This window comes from Alosa sapidissima, chromosome 6, assembly GCF_018492685.1.
Source record: "Alosa sapidissima isolate fAloSap1 chromosome 6, fAloSap1.pri, whole genome shotgun sequence".
Lineage (NCBI taxonomy): Eukaryota > Metazoa > Chordata > Actinopteri > Clupeiformes > Clupeidae > Alosa > Alosa sapidissima.
In genome coordinates this window covers 14,263,643-14,279,288 of record NC_055962.1, presented here as the reverse complement: position 1 = coordinate 14,279,288, position 15,646 = coordinate 14,263,643, and the positions used below count along the sequence as shown (strand labels likewise).

General features: G+C 38.8%; 1 long non-coding RNA gene across 1 annotated transcript; it reads left to right on the top strand.

Annotated features, from left to right (window-relative positions):
- Positions 1-12,036: 12,036 nt before the first annotated feature.
- Positions 12,037-15,594, top strand: LOC121712204. Its single transcript, XR_006032538.1, has 6 exons — positions 12,037-12,116; positions 12,391-12,426; positions 13,079-13,114; positions 13,259-13,434; positions 14,349-14,465; positions 15,509-15,594. It is a non-coding gene; the product is annotated as an uncharacterized LOC121712204 (long non-coding RNA).
- Positions 15,595-15,646: the final 52 nt, after the last annotated feature.

Here is a 15,646-nt window from a genome sequence, read left to right as displayed (position 1 = left end):
ACTAATAAATGGCAGAAACAAACCAAATGCATGTAGCGGTAGGCTGGCCTTTTGCTGTAGAGATTTTCCATTTACTACATACAGTAGGCACTCTGATTCCATGTATGGGGCAAATATATATTATTCAGATGACACACAAACACAAGTAGACAAGACCTGTTTAGTTCAAAACCTCACTTGCCACGGCAAGGCACAGATCAGGAGTGAGATGACGAGACAAGACAAGAGACAATATTAGTATTTTTTTTCTTTTTGTTGTTTATGTTGATGGTTTTTTTTCTTAGCTGACAAAGACACACACATCACAAGGACATGAACACATAAAAAAAGAACACATAGGCCTAGTGTATGTCCTAAATGGTCAGGGAAATAGGTAGCAAATCAACAGTGTAAATCATTACTAATAAATGGCTGACAATTTTTTTTTTATGTAGCAGGCCTTTTGCTGTAGAGATAATGACTCCCTATCCTTATCCATACAGGGCCGGCATTCCCATCATCTTGTGATAGACTATGCATAGCCTAATGGCTCCCCTGCCCCGTGTCACCACCTCTCCTCCTGCTGCGAGCAGCATGGCCAGATCTGCCTCGCGCGCGCGCCGAGTGGAGAGAATTTGCGCAGCTCGGACTAGACCTACTGTCATTCTCATTGCGACTCCCCACACTGCCTCTACGTTCCTCCCTAACTATCCTATGAGCACTTCGACCTCGTCTAACATACCCAGTGGCATTAGACAAAGGCTCCACCACGTTACTGTCGCCGCGATTGCGGAGAAGCACACGGTCAGAAGACAGAAGCTAGCGCTACATGGACATTACCTCCAGCCTCGTTCGCCACACCACTAACACCCTGCTAACTTCCTGATGAACACTCCAACCCCGTGAAACATTATTCCCACCACTGACATTGGGCAAACGATTCAACGTTTGTGCTTGGTGTAAGCTAAACTCTCACTTTGTCCAGCTGCACCATTGCAAGACAGGGACGCATCTGAAGCCTCACTAAACGAATCACCGTCATTTTCTGAAGGCAGATATTCCCCTTCAGAATCAGGGTCCGTGAATAGAAGACCCAACACTTCATTTCGGGTAAACTTTTGCTGCATGTTTTAAGTGTTTTGAGAGAGTAACAGCCTTTTGCAAGCTAAATGTGTCATTTTCAGCCTGTTTAAGGCTATAAAATAAGCCCTTATGGATTTTGTGTTCACCTATATGCCCATAACGTGCATTGAGGCTGTTTGATATTGTGCTTTAGTGGTGGTGTTGAAGCCTATATAATAGCCCAATGTTTTCTTGTCAAGTGCTCTGTTTGTGGCATTTTTTATAATAAAGAGCACAAAAGAACCTGTTATGTCCTCCATAGAACTTTATGTAGAACACATTTAGGACAGATATTGGGTTCTGCCCAAAGTCGAGCAACATAACGTAAAAGTAACGAGTAGCGTAAACAGCTACTTTCCATACAGGGTAACTAAGTCAAGGGTTACTTTTTAAAGAAGTAACGAGCAAACACTGGTCTGCATGAAAAAGTAACTTCCCAAACACTGGCCTGCGTGTGTGTGTGTTTACAGTATGTGTGTGCCTGCATGTTTGTGCATGTATCTTTTTGTGTGTTTGCATGTGTTCATGAGTGTGTGTGTGTGTGTGTGCATAGTGTACAGTCACTAAATGTCTCTGCAGGTAGCCTCCTCAAAGCTGGAGAAAAAATTCCCATCTCTCTCCTCCTGATACTCTTTCTCCCTCTCTTTCTCTCTTGCCTTTTTCTTCACTGTCATTGCTCTATCAATCTCTCTTTCTATCTACCTCTCTCTCATCAAGTTCAAAAGAGCATACTGCACAGTTTTGCAGGGATGATGCATCAATCCTTCAGACATGCAATAAATACCAACTTAGACCTTAAATTGGTTGGCACTACCAGGTAGCCAGTCATGAGATGTAACAGCAATGAAAACAAGAGTAGCTTTCAAAGGTGTATATATTATACATGATTTGTCCACTGTTGCCAAACAATATATAATGATATTATTGGTTTTAATGATTTCTCTGAACATATTTCATTTTATAGTCGAATCACAGCATATCATGTGGTAAAAATGGACGACAAATAAATTGGGCATTATGTAAACAAATATGTATTTTTGTATATTTATTTTTATACCAAGCTGGACAATGTAGTTATACTTTAAATATTTTAATATAAATAGTGATACTTTGAAAGAGTAATACAAAAATAAAGGTGTTGATAAGCATCCATTAAATTACGTATTTACAAATTTCGCACCGAAATAAATTACCAAATATATTATGTCCCATCTAATTGTCATTCATAAATCTGTCAAGTTAATTTCTTTCTCGTCCTCCTCGTCACTGTCCTCGTCGCTGCTGGAGTCTGCGTAAAGACAGACAGTCGCCTGGACGTGATAATTCCGAAGCAGCGCTTCGGCGTCCTGATACAGATAATCATAGCAGCGCGATCGAGGCCAGAATAACCTACCAAGGAAACAAGGTTTGTGTTAGAAACCACAGGAATCCAATACAATTGATAGCCTACGTCACGTATGATGAAAACAGAAACTCTGGCAACGTGATGTGATTGAGAGCTAAGACTCACTTTACAGGATGTGGGCTTCTGTTGGGCTTCTTTGCATCTGATAATTCAACTGGAGATTTGCCGTAAAACTGAGAAAGAAAGGAAAGAAAATAACGTTAGCGGGATCAAAGAAACAATGAGAATAACACGGTTTATGTTTTTTATATGAACATTACAGGTTTTTGTCCAGCCGTTCATTTATCTCTCTTAATCCATCATTTGATTCAAATAAACTCACTCCATGAGAGTCCCTTTGTTCCAACTGTCCTTGTGTCCACGGTCTCCAAAACAGAGCACGCGTGTATGTTGGCTCGTGTGTTGTATTTTCATTATTATATCCGGTATGTCCAAGGCAAGAATTAATGGTTATCTCCATAGTCCTAGTTTGACAAGTAGAGCACTCCATACGATTATTCCCGAGCGATGCAAGTCCTTAATCCTTCGAGTCTGTGGTGAAGTATGTTCACGAATCTGAGCGAAGGATCCATTTATAAAGGAGACGCAGCTCGTGTCAAATTGTGGTTTGACACCTTCATTTTGGCACGCTGCCAGGCAACGCGTGCAACGTAGGTGCGCAAACATGTGCCAGAAAGGGGTGTGTGTTGAGGTGACAACTGCACAAATGGTCGTATGCACTGATTTGCAATAGCATTCTAAAGGTGAGTTTATCTACTTGGCAAGCATTGCTTGCTTTGTAGAAATGTAGTAGGCTAATCTTGCACCACAGCAGTAGGCCTAATCACCAGTCAAATAATCTCAAGCAATTGCAGGAACTATATAATATCAGTTTACCTAAACATCTCGGTGCTTTAGAACTTTTCCATGTGGTGTAAAATTACTTGAACTGTACCTTCTTCAACCGTCTTGAAATCATCTTTGGAACTGATAATGCTATCTGACAGAGAATGTTACAGTTACTGTTCAGTTCACTGCATTTTTAATGCTGTTGTTTTACTGCTTATGTTCATAAACTTACATTACATATGTTCATGAGTTCACCACAGACATAATTTATTTTGCTGGATTATGTAAGCTGTATTACATATGTTATTCAAGGACTCACACAGATAGAACTGTACTGAGAGGTCAGAGTTCAAGATACGGGTCACTCGTGTGTGAACATGAGAACCAGCAACCACACACCCCAGCCTGGCCAGACAAGCACCTTTAATCGTGTCAAAATTCCCACTAACTATTAACACGTCTCTCTCTCTATCTTTCTCTCTCTCTCTCTCTCTCGCATGCATGCAGAGCCTACAATAAGCATAATAGTAATAATAACAATATAAAATATCAATAATGGAAATAATTAGTTTTACATTAATGAAACAGATGAGTCATTAAACCCCTCAAGAACACTAGGCAACTCATTCCATCAACAAGGACCAACAGATTAAATAGAGTGTTGGATGTGACCTCTTAGCATTAATGACTGGTCGACACAGCAGACGCTCTGAGGCTCCGCACTCAGAAAAAACTATTTTTTCTATCGGTCATCAATTGTGACGCCCAAGATTTAGTTGGGGTCAGTAAAGATGAGCCAAGCTGGATATTAATCTGTTGGGCAATAGCTGTAATAGCTGCCAACACCAACAGTTTCATTCTTGGAGAGATTAAGATAGAGGTTCCAATCTTTAATTCAAACTGAAATATCCTTAAGGCATGCTGAAATACGACCTGAAACGGTAGTCATCAGGTGAGAAAGACAGGTAAATTTCAGTATCATCTGCATTGCAGCGATAGCCAAATCAATGAGAGTGAATGATCTCACCTAAAGAAGTGGTGTAAATAGAGAAAAGGGGCCCTAATACTGACCGCTCATGAGAAATACACATTCAGTAAGAAGCTTACATGAACACCTGTTACAAATATCACTTACCAATAGGCTTGTTAAAAAAACACACGCACACAGAGTCAAGTAAACTACAGTAAAGAGAAGATTCTGCCAAGACTTATCAGTGTGTCAGAGGAGTAAACAAGGAGGAATGGTGAGAGATGTTGTACTGCAAATGAGGCAGAGTAACTAAGCACACCTGAGAGGAGAAATGTGTCTTTGCCACTTATCTCCCAACTCCAATGACATTTCCAGTGGGGTCATAAACTGGGCATGAACTGGGGTCAAACACAAGGCATGTACTGTAGGCATGAGGCTATTCAAAATATTTAATAATTACTTAATTCATTAATTCATTCATCCATCCATTCATTCATATATGCATTATAGAGACAGTCTCCCTGGTTGCAAGTCAGGGTTAAGTGCCTTGCTCAGGGGCAAAACATTAGCAGGCCGGAATTGAATCCAAACCTTTTTAGCTTCCACTTCAAAGCCCAGTTCTGCAACCACAATACCATCATCAATCCTTATGGAGACATCACCACTCAACATATCAAAACAATCCCACATAGGGATCTCTGGATTGTAAATCTACACCCTCAGAAAAGTCAGAGTTCAGGACAAGGGTCAGGAGTGTGTGACCATGAGAACCAAGAGCCACACACACCTCTTTGTATCACTGCTCACCTCTTTCATTGTGTCAAAATCCTCACTCTCTGTTAGCATAACACACACACACACACACACACACACACACACACACAATGTGTGAAACTGGGTTAGGGTTAACCAAAGATGAATTATCCCATGCCAAATAATGGCTTAAGCTGAAATTCTCACAAATACCGTAGCTATTAACCCATTTAAGCCCAAAATTTTCCCAGACATGCAAATATGCAAATCATGTGCAACCCTTTGAAGGAATCAATAATTATTTATTTTTTTAAAATGTAGAAAAGTAGATGAAAAAGTGAGTTTTATTACCGGTCACAATTGTGACCGGTGGGATAATATGTGTATACTCAATTAAAGGTTGCTCAAATTGCTTTTTTGTTAAAATAAAGGTATTCTGACAGGACTTTTCAAACTGATATGAACACTGAGACCAATGGCAATAATAAATATGAAAAATATGTAAACATTGTTTATTTACCAGGAGCTTCGGTTCGTTAAAATAGAACCCTGAAAGTGTATGTCTGCGTGCGTGTGAGAGTTAGTGTATATGGTCTGCGTGTGTGTATCTGCATGGGGTGTGAGAGTTAGTGTGCATATTGTGTGTGTGTGTGTGCGCGTGTATATATATATATATATATACGTACATCCTCATCATTCTCAAGGTGCAACCAGGAAGTAAACAGCTCTGGTCATGTGACAATTTACTCAAAACATTTGTCACTGCACACATTACATTGAAACACTCTATTGTTTCAATATTTACTGAAAGAGTATTGGGATATTCCCCAGTTACAGTTTTAGAGGCTCATAAGTACATTTTTTTTTTTCGGTCACAATTGTGACCGATGGGGTGAAATGGGTTAAAGGAGAATTCCGGTGTGATATTGACCTAAAGTGTATTGAAACATGATACCGAGTGTGAACGTATGTCTCATAGCCCATCTCGACTTGTCCCCTGCACTCCAAAATCTGGCGCTAGTTAGCCGATGCTACCAACAACTTTTTCAGTAGTGGTGCTTCGGCATCGGGCTAGCCATGCAAATAAATCACTGTTTTACACCCATTTACGAGGCTCAATGTATCTCCACACTTCATTGGTAGACTTCCTAGGGCCCTGACATTTAAAACGAGACATTGAGAACTTTGAAAAAGCACTGGTAGTTTACTTACAAGACGATTTATACAGACAGTATCTTCACGAAGTTTAACGTTTGCAGCCATCTTGAATTTAGTCACGATAAGTCGAGCAAGGAGTAAGAATGAACAGGTATGATAAGGGATCAGATTCCAAAAATAATTCAGTGGAAATGCATGGATTCCAGTTTCTTCCAGTAGCAGCAACTGGAATCCATGGAATCCGGAGGCAACTCCCCTCCGCGGCGCGTCCGGGAGTTCTTTGCCCCTCGCCGAGTCCATTAATTCCGTATAACAGGACACCTCGGCGGCCGTTATCCCTTACTGTACATAAATCATGATTTGGACCAAAGATTCTAGAACAGAGCTCTGCTCTAGAATCTTTGATTTGGACTATCTGCCAAGACCATGGTACGCATTATGATCTGAATGTGTAAAATTTCAGATTTATTTTATTTTTATAAAACCGTTGCCTGTAAGCAACATTATACCATAATGGAAAACATTAAACTATGTAGGTTTTCTTATAGAATATATTTTTATTTAACCAAAGAAATAGAAAACAAAATTATGTGGTTTTTACCCCCTAATATTATTTATTTTTCTCAAAAAAGTATCGTATCATACCCGTTCGTATTCACCCGTTGCCCACAGGTACCATTGTACCATTGTGAAACACTATCATAAACAAATCATAATATCTTCAAATCATCATGTAGATTATTTTAAATGACTGTTTATTAAGATTAAAAGTAGTAAAAAGCATTACAATAAGTAAAAAATCCCCTACATTCCCTCAATTATATCACGTATGGCCTATTGTGATTCCATTACGGTACATGCAGATTTTTGCTATTTTTTAAAATATTGTAACGTCGGTGTCTTCTGGACTGAGTGCTAGCCTCCCAGAATGCAATGTGTGTGAATGCTAGATTGCGTAATGTCGGTTTTAGTGAGTGTAATTATGTTTACCATGTCATGTATGTGTTAGCTTGTGTAGTCTTTCTTTAGGTTATACCTCATGTGTTTTACCCGGTGTATTGTATGTGACTACCCTGTTCGTGTATTGTGCTTGTTTTATTGACTTCCCTTGTGGTTCCTATGTAAAGGTGTCTTGATGTGTTTCCCATTTCCGTTAATAAACCTTTGATTGGTCATCTGTGTGCTGCATCAGTTGTTACAATATTCATTATTTTATATACATAAAATGATGGTTGTCATTTTTTTGAAGAATGTGAACTTGAGGGAAATTAGTGAAATTTACACTTCTCAATGGAGAAAATATGATACCCAGCCAAACGTGTGCATCTGCTGAAAGAAGGGTCAAAATAGCCGCCTGTGGGGCATGTGACCACTATTTTGCATTTTCATTGGTTAGTATTGAGTTGTCCAGTTCTTAAAGAGGTATTTACTTTCTTTAAGGGATGTCTCATTTTATTTCAACAAGGCAAAATAGCATAATGTTGCCTACAGGTAACACCGTATCATAGAGGGTTAAATCCAGAATGAACGTGTGTGAATGAACACAAAGGGCCCACATATGTGGTGTGTGCTACAGAGCCTACATATCATTTAATTCTTCTCATGTGACAGTAAATAATTTGACTTTAGATTTTACTATAAACATTTGTGCGATGTTATGACTTGTTCATGCATACTGCACTACTTGTTCATGCATTACAGTCCATGCCGATGTGATGTCTAACTTGTAGCCTTTTTTCCCGGTAGGTTGTTCTGGTCGAAATCGCAATGCTTTGATTATTTGTACCATGATGCAGAGGTGCTGCTCCTAAACTATCCCATCCAGTTGACCATCTGCCCTTATGCCGAAACCAGCGGTGAAGATGAGGACAGGGACAAGGATGACCAGAAAGAAATGAACTAAAGTGTACTTGTTATGTATTGTAAAACAAATCTAGCCTAATATATTCTCTAATTTATACTGTATGTGTAAATATGATATACATGTAAATATGGAAACAAATCTAGCCTAATATATTCTCTAATTTATACTGTATGTGTAAATATGATATACATGTAAATATGAATGGAAACAAATCTAGCCTAATATATTCTCTAATGTATACTGTATGTGTAAATATGATATACATGTAAATATGGAAACAAATCTAGCCTAATATATTCTCTAATTTATACTGTATGTGTAAATATGATATACATGTAAATATGAATATGGAAACATATGTATTTTCATTACACCTTTTATTTTTGAATCATGTTATGAAGGTTATTATTTATTTTTATTTGAAGTAAACTTGTCAATAAATTATTTTTCATGTCACTTATTTCTGTATTTTCTCTTGTTTCTAAGCTCTACAATTTATACGGCTATCGTTTTGTATGCACATAAGAAACAGGTGTCATTACTAACAACTATATCCCTAATGGTTTATGTTTTTAGTTTATTTTCCCCTTTATACCATGTTGTCTACTCTGTTTTTATCATGTACCTCCACACACTCAGCTGCCAAGATCACCTGAGTTCAATCCTCTCATCAGCAATAATACATAATAAAAATTAAATAATAATGATAAGTTACATTTATAAATATAGCACATTTCTCAAACTCAAGGTCACTTTACAAAAGACAAAAAACAACAAAAATAATAAACAAAAAAAAGCAAACGAACCTCAGGGGAAAGGGGGGGGGGGCTTACCACTGTAATTACTGCTTTAACTCTGTGTTGTGGATCATTTCAACTCTGTTGTGGATGAGTTTATGTGGTATTACATTGCCAGTCATGTCTATTTCCAGTTTGATTTTGACTTTGGACACTGCTTTTTGGATTAAACCTTTGCATAGTGGAGACTCATCATCTCACACTTTTGTGTCGGTTTTCTAAACTTTTGACTGTTTCCTGGTTTTCTTTTGCAGTGTCTGGAAATACAAAATTTAGATTTATGATATATTTTGTTATCTAAGATGTGTTTTACATAACCAAACTTCGTCTTATATGTGTGGTGGACAGGCTTGGAATTTCACCATTCTGGGGGCAAGGCCACTTGGCCTTCAGTTGGGCATATTTGGTGGGGGGCACAAAGGCCACATGTCAGGGCACCAAGGCCAAAGTTAACTATACAGTAGTAGCATATAAAAATGATCAAAGTTGTATTTAGCCTATTCATTGCAGTAGACCTGCATCACTGTATGAAACATTACAAAAACATGAAACATAACATATTACATAGAACTGTAAATCATCTGATGATCTAATAATTACAGATATCTAGGCTATATATAACATTTATTTTATATTTGGCCTGCTATGAAATCATGTATTGAACAATTTAAGCACAGTCAGCTTTAAGAAACTCAAATAGCCTAGATGCATGCTTAGCATTTTGTGATCATTAGGCTAAGGCTACTTTCACAAACTCAGTCAGCTGTCCTCTGATTTACCAATATCTAGGCGATATTTGGAACATTTATTTTGTATTTGGTCCGTTATGAAATCATGTGAAACAATTTAACCACATTGTAAAACTTAAAGCCTAAATTTGGAGACATCCATGCATGTCGAAATTTACTGCAAATTCAAAACTGGATTACTCTGGAACGGCTAACTGTACAGGGGACTGTTTTACACCTTTGTGTTCGGTAAGGTCTGCTGTTTATTCTGATATCTGGTTTGTCATGTGTTAAAAGAAGGGTTCGTGAAGTATAAGAGATGAATGGGTAGGGAGATCATGGACGCAAAACCTTTAAATTAAATTGAATTATATTATTTACTTTTCTCGCGAACCGTTCAACACAGCAATTATCGGCTAACATCGTTTAAAAGCTGAGAAAAAGCTCTTTCATGTGATATTTGTGATGTCTGTGTGATGATGAGTAGGCTACTTCGCAAGTAGTTCAACTGAGAAGAATGGGTGAATTTGGACGCACTTTCTTTCTTGCGCTGTCACTTTCTCCACTGCGTAAAAGACTAAATTAATTTGCGCTGTAAATGCTAAGATTATTTTGACAGGCCACAGGTTAAATAAAAATCGCTATTAGTAGGATGCAAAGCACAATATTGAAAGAAGGGGGCACCAAGGCCACCGTGGCCTGTAAACCTCTGATTTTCAAAGGGGCATCACGGCCAACGCAAGGGGCTACGACTGCCATTGCGGAGATGGAGATATGTGGGTCAGTAATGCTCTGTGTGTGTGTGTGTGTGTGTATGTGTGTGTATTCATTTTGACACAGTGAGAGATGAGCAGCGAGACACAGCGTGGCTCTTGGGTCTCTCTGCCCTTACCTCAATGTGAAAATATCTTCTGTTCTCTACTGTTATGGCACTACATGTTAATCCTTTTGTGTCCATTGCACACATTCCCCATTCAACTGTTGTAATGGTTTATGCGGCTAGTGCATGGATATCACCAGTACAGTATATGAATAATGAATAAATAAAATAAAATAGATTCACTGTTGTATTTAGTTCAAAGGCATATAGCCTTTTATCAGAAAATAAATGATTGTACATGCTGGGGAAATGTAATCCTGTATGGACAAACATCAGTGCAGCACTCCAACAATCAGGCCTTTATGGTAGAGTGGACAGATAGAAGCCATTTGTTGCCGGGAGTTTGCCAAAAAGCACCTGAATGACTCTCAGACCACGAGAAGTAAAGTCTTCTGGTCTGATGAAACAAAGACTGAACAATTTGGCCACAATTCCCAACAGTGTGTGTGGAAGAAACCAGACACTGAGCTGCACTGATGTTTGTCCTTCTTTACGCTTCTCTCATCTCAAAGGAACTCTAGAACCCAGAAGTCATCCAAATTCATAGTGCTGAAAAGAGTGTTTACTCCAAGTGCTGTTAGGCAGTCTTCCTACAACTTACCACCAATGTTCCTACACATGCTTGCATGCACACACAGAAGCACACACACACACACACACACACACACAAAGTTCATGTTGTTAGTTCATGTTGTAATGTTGCCACTTGTGTATGTGAACCACCAATATTCGCACACACATGCATGCACGAGCATACAGAAGCACACACACGACACACCCCACACACATTTTAATTCTTTATTTAAATCCACAAATCATATTACAACAGACAGGATTCAAATATTTCAAGAGATAAGATAGGGCTTTGTCACTCAATGGTATTCAGGGGTACAAAAAACATCTCCTGCGCCATACTGCAAGGCTGCCTATAACTGCAGATATGGAGCAAAACTTTGCTAGCTGTTTTGTTTTTCTGCTGGAGAGCCCTGCCAGCCTTAACCCACTGAAAACAAGATTGACACACATATACACATAACCACACTTAACCCACTGAAAACAAGACACACACAGATACACATAACCACATTTACACCCACTCTCTCTCTCTCTCACACACACACACACACACAGTTCATTTTGTCATGTTGCCACTTGTGCATGTGAACCACCAGTGTTTGCACATACACATTCACGCACATACAGAAAGACACACACACACACACACACACACACACACACACGTTGTGTAGATGTTAATGTTCTAAAAATGTTCTGTTTACAATAATGTTCTATTAAATAATACTTTTTGTAATGGTATTGGTATTTAAGAGCAGTTAAAACTGTCCGGTCAAATTTGACCATGAACAGTAAATTAAGGGGGGTAGCAACGAACAGTGTTTAAAGGCTAAGTCAACATTTATTTTGATTTGGATTGGTGTAGTACTATGGGTTCACTATCTTTTTGTGAATGCTATCTGCAAATGAGTGACAAAACACTGGAAAATCCAGTGCAACAAATAAAACGACGACAAGCCACCCTATTTCACAGAGCTTATATAGGATCACTTGAGTCTTGGTAGTCACTACGCAGAAATATTTTTCCATATTTCAACATTTTGGTGACAAAAATAGGTAACCATAGTTTCTTTTTCTTTCTCTGACAGAATATACTGTATGATCTGTAATATGAATATAATAAACAAGTGCATTGCCAAAATATAATTATAATCTGATTTGGAACATTTCTACAATACTGTTTACTTGAATACTAGAAATATACTCATAATGTTTTTGTTTTCATGGTAAAATATAATGTTCCGAATCCATATATATATTCCCAAATAATGGGAAGGTCACACTCATAGATTCGCAAACCTTAACATCCCGATCTTTCTCCCCATTATAGGAAGTCTGAAATCTGCCTTTCACCATGATACTGCTAGTATGCAATTTCCTCATATTTTTTTGCAACTATCTTGCTAAAAAAATATCCAGCTCTTCTTTTCTCATTTAGAAAGAAGCCAACTAAGAGTACAGTTTAGGTTCAAAATGTAATTTTAGTGTCTTTCCTAATTTTAGTTAGGAAATAAAGAGCTTTTTTCCATTTCTGTGTCACCCTGTTGAGCATTGTGAATTTAAATTTAATGGCTAATCCAAATACAGCATCCCAAAACATAACAATGTGAACATGGCAGGTCAGACTCCTTAGTATGGTATTTGACCAGGTATATAGATAGCACTACCTTATTATTGGACGTTTGTATATTCCATACTGAATAGTGTTTATTTACTTGTGTGACTCCAGACACTGCTGTGTGCTTTGGCTGCTGTTTCTTTGGCACAAATGCAGAGTATCGACAATGCCACTCCCCCACGTATGTATTTGTACCACCATGGTCTAATCTATGCCAGGAAACAAGATTGATAAGCCCACTTTAAACTTATGTATTTGGTTAGCCAGTTACATGAAATTCTTTAAAAAAAAGCACATGGGACATGACAAGCTTTACCCCACATTTTCTTATGCTGATAATTGTCCTGTTTAAATACAAATATATATTTAATTTACATGAATTTCCTTTTTCTCTTAATAGCCATCTGCACTGAATCTGGATGCATGGAAAACATCAGTAAGTACCTTTTAAGCATTCAGAATGTCACTGTGTGTGTCAAAAATGGTGTGTGCGTGTATGTGTGCGGTGTGAATTTTGTACCAAAGATTCTGGAGCTCCACTCTGTGCATTTTTGTCATTGTGTTATTTGTTCTCCATTAGAGTGCTGGACAGACTGGATGACTGGACCGTGACAACCCAACTGGAACTGGAGACTGGGAGACTGTCAGTGACCTGAAGACGGAGTACCCCAACGCTATGTGCCCCAATGCCACTGCCATCGAGGTGGCAACTGTGGATGGCATCAGCCTGAATGATGCAGGCAATGTGTTTCATGTGTGAGTGTTTACCGCAACTATCATGTATTACAAATTAATTTCTCATGAGACTTCACTCCAAATGGTTAAGAATAGTTGGAAGACAATATCAAGTGTGCTGCATAGATAACTGGAGTGGAATCGAAATTAGCCCATTAGGGTATTTCTATGACATTAGCCAATGGAAGTTATTCCCATTGGTGAGGGAATTGTCATGCCTATGAGGTTGCTGTATAGGGTTAGTGTTATCAACTAATTATCTTAGGCAGGACACGGTTTTGCAGTGAGATCTGCCTTTTTTATGTTGTTTCATATGCGTAGTAAGTGTTTTGTGCACGGCTTATGCGCCCACAGTGCCTCTTGTTTTGTGTGCCTGCTGCGCCTTGCGTTTCTGCAGAGGCGCCCTGAGCGCCTCGAATTGAAAGAAGTTCAATGAAAACATAGTGCACCTCGCGTTTTACAAGTGGCAAAGCGTGTCCTGTCTGATCGCACCCCAGATTATTCAAAAGGGAATCTAGTCTGACCAATAGAGGTGGTGATAGTGTTTTTACTAAGCTCACACTATGAAAACACACACACACAAACACAAGTACTTGACATTGATTTAAGGATGCTATGCAGCTATTGTCCACTAGAGTGTAGTATAACTTATAACCCACTTGTTGAACACTACGTAGAGTGTAACAGCAGCTATATCACTACAAACAGTGCAGCATGCAAGACTATCGTTATTTTTTCCTCATATGAAACAAGGGTACACCTTTGGAACTTCCGGGAGACTTGGGATGTCTGCTCATAGCAGTGCAATATTAGTGTAGGCTATTATATGAATGTAATCACATAGTGTTACACGGTAAACCTTTAAGTTACAAGATCATGCATAATGTCTCAGGAACAGCATGCTGGACGATAATAGAGGTTTTTTTCTGTCACAGGAATGATCACATCACTGGGCTCATCTGTAATGAACGCAGATCAGGAGAAATGCTTCTGCCGGGACTACAAAGTCCGTTTCCTCTGCCACCCTCCATACTGGGCTGACCTGCAAAACAGTATGTGAATCTGCAGTCATTTCTTCACATTAGTGATTTTTTTATTTTTCAAAAGATTTTTAATAAAGGTAGACAAGTGTTCATGGATTCAAGGTTAATTAACTCTATTAATTCACTTCACATCCCAGAGTTCTGTTTTCCCAAGGCGCCTGCCTGTATGTGAACCAGACGTGAACGGTAATGTGTTTCTTTTTAATAAACTGCCTGTACACTTACAAAGTTCTCAATGCTTCGGTTTACATGTAGAGACCCTCATTATGCTACCGTGTAAGTGTGGTACTATTTTGAGCCTTGTTAGTGGTATAGAAATAGCAATTACTTTTTACTGTACGTCTGCCCCGAAGGCTAGCGTTAAACGTTAATTAGCGGTTTGCAATAAAACTGGTCACATTCGACTAGCATGAAAATAAATCCCAGCGAACGGTCGAACTCGGTACACGTGTTACTAACCCCTAGGTTCATTTTGCGCCAGAATTGTCCTTTAATATTGTGTTGTCAATGTGGTGCAAACAAACAAGGCTAGAGTAGGCCTATCAGCCGTATCCTTTGTGAGCAATAACTGGCAAAAGGACGTTATGAGAACCGTTTAGACTCTCTTAAAGTGACAATGCACCATTTATCAATACTTCAAGTTAAACATCAAATTGGCAGCATTTCTTTAAAATATACATATATATTATACACACTAATGCACAGTAATAGTGTGAATTATTGGCCTTTTGTTTTGCTTTAGTTGTTTTGTTTTTTTTTGGGGGGGGTAGGGGGCAATATTGTTGTTGCATAAAAAATGGGTAGCTGTGCCCCTGCTCGTACCTATGGCCAAATTACAGCTGTGGCGATATCCTTTACCAAACCCACTCTCACTCATGTCTTCTGGCTTAAATAGAACATGTCGATTTATATGTTGATATGTTTATATGTGTAGCCTAGGCCAAGATAAAAAAACAGTTTCAACCCCTGGCAGTGAGGTATTCAAATCCAGCTGATGAGACCTGAAATGATCTGTTTAACCCATCTGTTTTTATTATTTTGCCCACGTACAGTGTGCTGGACACCGTGGTTTGACCGTGACAATCCCGGCGGTTACGGGGATTGGGAGACGCTGACGGAACTGTGGAAAGAACACCCTGGTCAGATCTGCACCAATCCCATCGCCATCGAGAGCAGGACTGTGGACACAG